The sequence below is a fragment of the Anneissia japonica genome, unplaced genomic scaffold (assembly GCF_011630105.1).
Source record: "Anneissia japonica isolate Jap-2015-1 unplaced genomic scaffold, ASM1163010v1 scaffold287727_len1644234_cov201, whole genome shotgun sequence".
Taxonomy (NCBI): Eukaryota; Metazoa; Echinodermata; class Crinoidea; order Comatulida; family Comatulidae; genus Anneissia; species Anneissia japonica.
Genome location: NW_022713615.1, coordinates 107,753 through 118,219, shown reverse-complemented (window position 1 = coordinate 118,219; position 10,467 = coordinate 107,753). Strand labels below are relative to the sequence as shown.

Here is a 10,467-nt window from a genome sequence, read left to right as displayed (position 1 = left end):
GGCCGGTAAACAAATGGGCCTTTGCAGTTTGTTTGCTGTTTTATGTATATACTAATGTATTCAATAAAATAATTGAATAGGAAGACTGTCTTTCGGGTAAGTGCGATAATGCATGATTATATTGTGGTGTTCGATGCACTATTCAATTAAATCATATTGCTGCAAGAGCCGACAAGCGATATTATCCGATAAAACAATACTGCACGAAAAATACAATAGACAAAACAAAGAACAACCCGTAGCCCCAAAGAAGCTCAGCCTATGCTGCATAAATATAAATAATTAAGGGTGTTTTTTTATGATGATTGTTATTGCAATGAAGCAGAGGTACAGGTATAGCTACATAAAATGGTGCTTACTATGGATGACGTATAGTAATAGCATATTGTATATATTATATAAAACTAAATTTCAATAGCACAAATATGATTTTTCATATGTGGCGGGAGGGAGGTTCTTTTTGTTTTCAATGTGATTGTTTTGCAATTGTTAGGAATAGGCCTATAGGCCTATATAATATTTCCTTCTGACCTCTAATGATTCTGTAAAATATTAAGACATTTTTAGCATAATACAAAATCTATGATCACAATGTTTGAATTTAGCGATTAGGTGAACTAAACCAGAATTGAAGTAAAGGGTGATCAATAAAACGAACGCAAGAATTGTTTATTTTCTGTAACAAGTATCTCATCGAACAACACGTCTGTGTCCTCCAAATACATGCGTTAGTTAGCAGTCAATCTAAGTCACTATTTTTCGAACGTCAAAAGCGTGCAAAAGAAAGAAATAACCGAAATCATTTCTAATCACGTATCCGTAGTTTCGATGCAATCCGTATACACACCGCCCGTCAGTCACTCCACTTACATTAAAACAATCCCAAACGCTAAATTAACCATAATATTGATGTATTCTATATTTCCCCACGACAAGTAAATTGTTAACTTATATAGCTGTTAACTGACGCCGGCATTTAATTGTTCAGTTTCTAGGACCTGTATAGACATATAAATCAGACTTAAAATAGGCCTACACCGAGTTTCGCGGAATTTGACGCATGATTTATCGAAACGCCGCGTAACCATCCAAAAACACCACGCAATAATCGATGTCAATAATCGGCGATAGCATTTCAATTCAATAAAAATACAACTTACCTCGTTTATTCTTCTAGCACTCTGGCAAACAACTTTAGATCCATTGTGTTTTTTTTTTAATGCTGTGATTATACCAAAATTCAGAAGAGCTGCACTATATCGTTCAAAGCCGCTATGATTAGGATTTGGAGAGCCAAATGTAAACCTGACTTTTGTCCTGTATTCCAAGACCGTATGATTCTTGACAGATGCTCGTCTTATGCAACCCGTAGGCAAGCGAACCTTGGAACTATATTTCAATATAAATTGGATTCTAATGAGTGCGTTAAACGGCATAAACGCTGTGCGCAGATTGACTACTTCGATAGGCGGAGAGAGTCAACGCCAATTAGCATATTTCCGAAATCATTAGATCTCAAGACAACTTAACGTTCGGGGCCTGTGACCCGAGCTCCTTTTTAACGTACCTTCTTGCCTTCGAGGTCATGTAATAACTATAGAAATATGATATTCCTCTGTATATATACCTGTTTTTAAACAAGAAGGTATTTTAAAGACAGGCCTACTTCGCCGTTGATTATAATCAGCATATGGTGTCACAACTGGTGTACTAAAGCTTAACAAGAATGCTTATGCCGTAGGCCTAATTCGTGAAAAAATACAATGTAATAATGTTCCTTAAATTTGAGCTATGTGATTCGATTAGTTGGTTGATGCTGTGACGTCATATACATACTCTTCAACCGTTAAATTCAGTGTATCTACGGATATTTCATGATTGTGACGTCACAGAACCAGGTAGTTTACATTAAAATGGCAACTGCATAAATAAATGTTGAACTCAAAGGGCACACGTGACCATTTAATTGAGATATACACTTCATTAATAAATACTAATATGTTAATAAAATGTCCTTGGCCCGTAAAGTTTACATTAAAAACGCTTATCCTCCTAATCTCGTGTGACGTCACCATCACTTGTGACCAATTACATCACCTGAATTTAACGACATTGATCCATCCAGGGAAGCTGTTCATTTGGGACCACTGGTGCTCTACATCAGTTATGTCGAGGGCGAGATAGCGTAATGTTAACGGATTGTACTTGTTTTTGTGACTGCGCTCGACTTCGAGCCCTGCCAATGCCGTTGTTGTATCCTTGTATAAGAAAACTTTGTTCTTTATATAAGTGTTCACTATTCTATTTTTTTGAAGTTTTAAAGTTCATTTCAAGGTTCTCCTAAAGTGGAATTTAACATTCTTATCGTAATAGTTCAATTATTTTTACGTTTAAGTTTTATATATTGTTAAGAGGCTTTCATAAAGTTAAGGTAAAAAGGTTGCATCGTACTTTTAAACGACATGTTTGTATCTGTTTTAGTTACTTGTGAAGTAATTTTGGGTTTGAGTAAAAATCATAAGTTGAATATTAATGATAATAATTGCTGCACATTTTTAAAGGTGAATGCAAATATTACTATGATACAGTAAATATGCCTATAGGCCATACATAAAATATTAAATGATAATATGGTCACTGACGTCAAATAAGACACCCAAAAGGATTGAATATGATTGAGAAATTATCCCTAATGCAAATTTCACACTGTCATTGAAACATGAAAATTACTCTTCACGTAATAATTTAGTGTGTATCTATGTAAATTAGAAACGATATGCGTTACTTAATAGTAAATTATGCACGGAGAGTTTTGAAATCGCAACATATGACGTAAAGGTTGTATGTAATAATTTTCTTACGTTTTCATGGGTTATAGAATCGGTCGGTTCAAGTACTGAATGCTACGCTTTCGTACTTCAAAGTAGGTGATTGGCAAGTTTGTAAATTGTCACGTGTAATATCTTTAAAGCTTCCAAAATGCTATGTAAAACTCTGATAATACTCCCTTGTATTGGTTGCGAAATTATGCAAATTATATCCACCATCTGTACTGTCTGGACAATTATGCATATTAAACGCTACTTATGTCTAATTGGAGTGGGGTAAATAGACTAATGACTATCTTTTAGCAGTTTGTCGATTATTAAAAAGTAAATTTAATAAGAGCAATTGAAAAAAATTGGATAGATGGTACGAAAATACTACTGAAATTATTAACTCATCAAACAAAAAGTCAACGCGAAAAAGCCAAAGTTAACGCGAATATAGCAAAAGTTAACGCGAAATAGTCAAAGTTAACTCGAAATAGCCAAATTTAACGCGACATTGTCAAAGTTAGTGTGAAATAGCCAAAGTTAAACGCGAAATAGCCATGAGTTGATGACCGCCGACGCCAGTAGAGCGTGATGACTGAATTCCTTGAGAATTACAAACTCGACTTCAAAGATATCATTTTCATCGAATCACACTTCAGATGATGTTCTGGAGTAGAGAACTCTAAAACTCATTATAACCCTTCTCAGTCACCATGAATGATCGTAACGTTTATGATCCAATATTGATTTATCAATTCGTCTTCTTTCGATCCCATTTAAATACCGTAAAGACATTTCAGATATAGCATACCACAGGTGAATACATTAGATGCAAGATTACATTATACATTTAGACACTAATTGAATTTTTTAAAATTCCGATGTTTTTATTATATTTCTATTATACAGGGTAGTCACGTGTCAACGTTACTTCAAATCGTAAGATAATTTAAAGGTTTAGTGAGGTGAAACCAGAAATGAGAACGACACAGTTTTTATGGTTAACATGGACCATTTAACGCTCTTCCGAAATGGCACCGCCAAGCCCTTGTGCCCCTATATATTTTTGTACGGTTTCAGATAATAACAAGGTGGACACCGAAGGCGTTTACGAGTTTTACGTGTGTGTGAGAGAGAAACACGTTCCTGTAATTGCCACCTTAAAAAAATTTATTGTCACGTATAAATCTTTTGATCTGTGACTTATGTGTCTTTTTGTTGGAGTTTTTTTTAAATATTTTTTTCTGGCTTCTCGGGAATCTATATTTTTTATCAACAAAGCTATTTGAAATCAGAATTAAAACTTCTAAATATAATTATATGTTATTATGTATTATAGACACAATAATCCGATCTATTTCATATTTCTGTGATTATTAAAGATTAAACTGTAATACTTATCGGTAAAATTAGTTCATTATGGTATTTTATAGTATTACCTCGATCGTCACATCGAATTAACATTCGACAGAAGAAAAGCTATGGTCTTTACAGAAGTATTGACGTCTATTTTCAACAGATTAGGAATGCTGTAAATCAGTAATACAAGATTTCATCTATTTAAAAAGGATCATAATTGTGACTAAAATTACAACAATTTTGAATTTTAATATTATGGATGAAGTTGATTGATTGATTGATTGATAAATTGAATGATGGATTAGTTGATTGATTGATTGATTGATTGATTGATTGATTGATTGCCGACAAGTTTTAACGACGCGATTTAGGTAGGATTAATATTTCAAGTTAAATGAGAAAAAAACTCATATTAGCAAATGAAAGTTGTTAGTCAGAAAAAAAAAAATTGCTGTATTATTATAAGCCCATTTAAAGTAGCATTATTTACTATAATTACCATTATAATCATCAACACTACGATTTATATCATTATCATTTGTACTTGTATTTATTAATACTGTACTGTATTTTGCATTTATTAATACTGTTTTAAATATGGGATTAGAGTTCTTCTGATTAAATAAAACGTCAAAACCCGTGGGTATACAATTTCTGTAATTTCCATTGAAACAAAGAACAGTTTCGGTCTTCGTCCTTTTATATTCAGAAGACCCATTAATCAAGCTTAAGGAAGAATATATAAAAATTATGTATAGATAATGCGGACGTAAAAGAAACTCTTTCAAGAAAACCGTAAGAACGGCTTCATAGAGCAGTAGTTGAAAATGCTTCTTCTACGTCTGTAGTATCTGTTCTTTCATCATACAAGTCTCCCTTCAATAGACCTATCCGGAGTGTCAATCAAACTTAACAACTGACTAATCAGAACACTAACACCACCATTAACATTATCGCTACTCAATGGACCTTTCCGCTAAGCCCCGCCCCTTGGATATTGTTGCTAAGGTCCCACAAGGCGACAGTGTTAAAACATAGGCGAACACGTGCGTTTGTGGGACAACACGTGTGTTTGTGAGACGCGCGCGTATTCCTAGTAATCAGAACACTAACACCACCATTAACATTATCGCTACTCAATTCAATTCAATTTTAATACAAATGTAAAATACTATTTGGATAATATAAAATGATAAATATAATTTATTAAAAAGTGATTATATAAACACACAAAACACCATTTTATGATGTGCATAATATTTTTGTTTAAGCCCATTACAAAATTTATTATAGAAAAAATAGCATTAACGTCACTGTTCATTTTAGTATAGTGGTCTTTAAATGGAGGGAAATTTACATTTCATCGTATTTGGTCTCTAAATAGAGGGAGTATTAATTGGAGGGAACAGCTAAGTTAAAAGATAGGAATTCAAATGGGACCACAAAAAAATTGGTCTTTAATTGGAGGTGGTTTTAATTGGAGGAGTCTTTAATTAGAGGGAGACCTATATTTTTATGGAAACAAACAAAAAAGATGACGAACGATGTGGACTTTATTTAAAGAAGCAATTTCAAGAAACATTGAATAACAATCATAGCAACGTTAACTCTCGTAAAAACAAAACGCTAGAACAACACGTCTGTTTGTGGGACAAGCGCGTCCTCATTACCCAGTTCTGATTGGTCAGTTGTAAAGTTTAATTGACAACCTGGTAATGTCCATTCTGTTTTACACTTGAAATGCGCACGATAATCATAGGCACTATTTATAATAATCCATGCCATAATTATTTGTATTCGGAAAGATGTTCGAATTCTTATTACTCATGTTTTACGGTGATCAACTTGGCAGCCTAGTTTACTTGCATTATAAAATTATTCGGTCCCTCCGTTTTTCTAATTACATAACAGATGAGTTTCGTAATATGCAACTAGGACTGAGCGAGTTATTCCATATGTATGTACGAAATAAACTGTAACCAGAATCAACGATGTATGTCTATTGGTTTTTGTAGATCTATGTCCAAAGTGCAATGCAGCAAAATTGATTTATCAATTTTCTTTTCCGCTACAACTGTTTTCGCGTAATCACTGTGAGGGTATATAGCATTAGAATGAGGTAGTATTAGGAGGTATTTGGCTCCATTAGTGATTAATGGGCTTCCAAGCGGTATGACACCCGCCTTCATATCGAGGGGTTGCAGGTTCAATTCTAGACTCACCAAAAGCACTATTCCATGCAACTGATAAGAAATGTTTGTTTTTGAAGGCGTATGCTAGTTATAATCACAACGCCTCTTGTTTCTAAAATAAGTTGTCTCAACAGGATTCAAACCCCTGAACATGTTGGTGTTATGCAGAAGCCTTAACCAACTGGCCCACTTGGGCTTTGTTGAAAATATCGGATTGGAAGCCACTGATTTTCAACCTCTTTTGCAGACGCGTATAGTATAAAAAAAGGGAAGGTTCTTAACTTACTGCGAATAGATAAATCATAGTTGCTGCATAGGATAATTGTATACATAAAACTAAAACACGTAGGTAGGTGTTAGTAGTTACCTCAAAATTTATTGAGAAAATAAAGACGAGATCATTTGGGCTTAACCCTTATTCAGTCAGTCACTCTAATAAAGTAAAATTTGAATATAAATATAAATATATATATATATATAGGCCTATATATATTATATATAGGCCCATATATATTATATATATAATTGATACAGAACTTCGTTTGACTTCTTACTTTATATACAAATCTGTCTATGCAGCAATATATTATATATATATTATATATATATTTTATATATATATATTATATATTATATATACCATTATATACCATTGAGCACTCTGCTGATAATATTTGCAACACGTTCAACCGTTTTTATATATCATATACATATATATTTATTATATATATTATATATATATTATACATACTATACATATTATATATGTATACTATATATATAACAGATTTTTGTGATATGGCCTTATTTGTGTGTAATTTGACATATATGGGCACATCGCATCAATTTGGTTTTTTTTTTTAATAATAAGAGAAAACACTACATAATTATAAGTACAGAACAAAAACTAAATTAGAAAACCAGCAGAGTATACAATCTGTCTCTTATACACATCTTTAACCGCAGCCGGTGTGGCGTTTAAAGTAACAAGCGAGTGTAGTATGGGTATGCTGCGGGCTTGGGCCATGTATAGAATGGATAGACATGTAGGCATAATAGATAACTACAGCAGAAAAGGCAAAGCCCGGTACAAAATACACAATTATGAGGCTAGGTATGATAGCGATCGGTATCCCCCAGTAGGAAATCATTAACCAAACTCCCCCTAGAATCAAGAAAATTATTTCGAGTTAAGCACTTCAACTTTCATTTACTTAAACTTCAATAGCTTTCATTTGCAGAAAATTCAATAACACTCGATTAGGAATGTGAGACAATTGTTGGCGAACTGTTAGCGAACAGTCACCCGCTGAGACGGCGAGTAACAGTTACGATACAATATTAGTTAATTTCGCATCCTCGTCCGTATCTAATTCACATGAACCCGGAATACAATATTCATGTATAGGACGGAAAATTGAATTGCATACTGAGCACAGCTGAAGTGGGGTGCTAACCAAATGAATAAACAGCATGTTAGACTAGCTAACGTTACCAAGGTGATATTTTCTACCCATAAACAAAGATTTTTTTCGCTGGATGGATGGATTGATTTATTCGGTGTAAACTCTAAGGATAACGCACGAAAGTTTGAAGAAGACTTATTTCCAACAGCATTTTCAGAATAGATAAGTGAGTGCTTAATTCAATATATAACATTGATATTTTAAAATTTAGTGGCAAAACGGAGAGCACGGGGTGCCCCCTCCCTCCACCCTGCATCGATCCGAGACAATCCCTTACTCTTTGCCGAAGTGTGTAGGCTTTTTTTAACGTAAACATGGACCATAATTCTCGACAGGGCCAACGGCTTAAATGTCTCATCCGAAAGACGGTGCGTTGTCGTAACTTGCATTCAGCCCTCCAGCTGAAACACAAGGAGAGCAGCGATGGGAATTGAACCGGGGACCAAGAGATAGCACACACACAGTGGCTACCACCACTTAAGGCGACTGAGCCACGCTGCTCTCTCTCGCTGCTTTAACTCATTACCACGTACATATTATGTTTTTCATTCTTTATCATTTTTATGCTTATTTTACCAAAAAGTACATACAGAAATCATAGGCCCTATATAATTTCAGCAAAAAAACAAAAACAAAAAACAAAGAACAAAAATAAAACAAAACAAAACAAAAAAACAATAGCAATAACAATATCGTAGTGATCGTAGTGTCGGTCGAAAATTTCACGATGAGAAAGAGTTTGTGTTGATCGAAGCAGGTTTAAAGTTTCGTTACAAGCTTGGTATCGGTACATAAGAGACAATTTTATGCCTGAAATAAAATATCTAAAACTCAGAAGCCTCTAGGGTCACGCTCCCTAGACTTCTACAATAGGAAAAGGGACTACCGAACCATTGGCGATTTGACCTCTCCAGTAAAAGTTTGAAATTCTCGAAGCCATGCAATGATCTCAAAAGCCTTTCAGACCCTGTTTGTATTTTGCGTGCCCTGGAGTCGGGTCTGACAGAATGAGCAACAAGAAAAACAATGTGCAAGATTTCTCGAAGAGAAAATAAAATTTCCTATCAATTACTCTCCCCCCATAGCCCTACAACACAATGTACACAAAAAATGCATCGTCTAATTACGTTAGTAGTATATAAATATAATTACAACCCGCCCAAAGGCTCTATATTTATTTCATTTGGACATCGGTGTCTTGGTACATAACTGAATGCGTCTCTAGTAATGTAGGTCTATCTACTTAGCGATTGGCCTAAAGGAGCAAAAATCAATAATATGTCACGGACGTTGCTGCACTTCACTTAAAATAATATTGTAAAATCTAGGCCTAATCTTTAAGAATGTTAGCAGATATATTGCCGACCAAAGAGTTAATGCATTGTTGTCTTACAGTTCACCTTTTTATTGACAAACAGAGGTGACAAGTAGCCCCTAGCCTGTATTATACTTATTACCCAAGATAGTTTGCAGTAATTCTTTCGGCACATGCGAGACCTGTAATATGTCAGTGATAAAGCGAATGGATGTAGGTAATTCAAGCAGACGATGAAAATAGAGCATTCCTCCACTGCACTGTAAAGCTCACTGTGCTCGACGGTCGTCGGTGACGCGATTCTATGGGGAACGCGACGCCACGTCGACGCACACGCAACGGATCATTTTTAATGACGATCCGTTCAGACTGCAGACAATCAGCCGACGACTTAGCGTCGTCTGGCGCTCACAGGGAGAAGAGTCGGATTCGTCGTGCGACGGTCGTACGACGCAGTGAGTGTCCTACGAATGAGATTCAGACGGTGAACAGAACAGTGCCCGTTCAGACGTTAAACAATTATAGTACAGTAGACTGTACATCCGGGCTTATTATTCATTGCTACAAAATTGTCAATTGTCTCAACCACAGAACTAAGTTCATTCCCTCAAAAGAAGTCATTAAAAATTAAAGTACTCATTACGGAGATAAAATTATTTTTCAATTTCCAGTGAAACACAAATTATAATAATTCAGATTTCGCTGATTTACTGATGTTTTACTACGAAATTTTGTAAATAATTGATTCCAACAATACAAGCCAATCAATGGCCTATTTCAAAGAAATGGGAACGGTCTTGCTCATACGTACGTCAGGTAATTGGCGATGACAAGTTTTCTGTCATTCTAATTCTAAATTGAAAGATAATGACTTATCTTACCATTAAATACGGAGGCCTCTATCTTAATGTTTGGAGTAAGTTTATAGATAGTTAATTGGCAAGTATCGCTGTAATTTAGCAGTGATGTGGTTGCACAAGGACGAATATGGATGAACATTAATGAGCGAACCAATGACGTAAATTAGCGCTATTACCTAGGAATAAACCACGTGATGAAAGTTCCTTCGCCTCCATCGTAAAACACAATAAGGTAGTATTGGTTAAATATGATAATAAAGGTATTAGTACTAGACCTATAGGTCGAATGAACATAATAGTAATATACATGTCTTAAGGTAAAATAGGCCTAGGCTGTTGGGAGCAGCACCAGGACATCACTAATGTGACAGTGGTTTCGCTTTTGCTCCTCCCTGGCTCCCCTTTATTGTTATGTTTGTGCAATACTGATATTTTGTTATTCCGAGTCCAACCCTCATC

The 10,467-nt window shown here is 34.8% G+C and overlaps 1 protein-coding gene across 3 annotated transcripts in view; it reads right to left on the bottom strand.

The window, feature by feature from the left end:
- Positions 1 to 10,467, bottom strand: part of LOC117108580 (muscarinic acetylcholine receptor M3-like) — a 61,106-nt gene that overhangs the window by 20,869 nt on the left and 29,770 nt on the right. For 2 of the 3 annotated variants that reach the window (XM_033250642.1, XM_033250644.1), the window contains one exon: positions 1,161 to 1,389. The exons of the other annotated variant lie outside the window; for it this stretch is intronic. The gene's annotated coding sequence lies outside the window, so the exon portion shown is untranslated. The remainder of the gene's footprint in view (positions 1 to 1,160; positions 1,390 to 10,467) is intronic. 3 annotated transcript variants of the gene reach the window in all.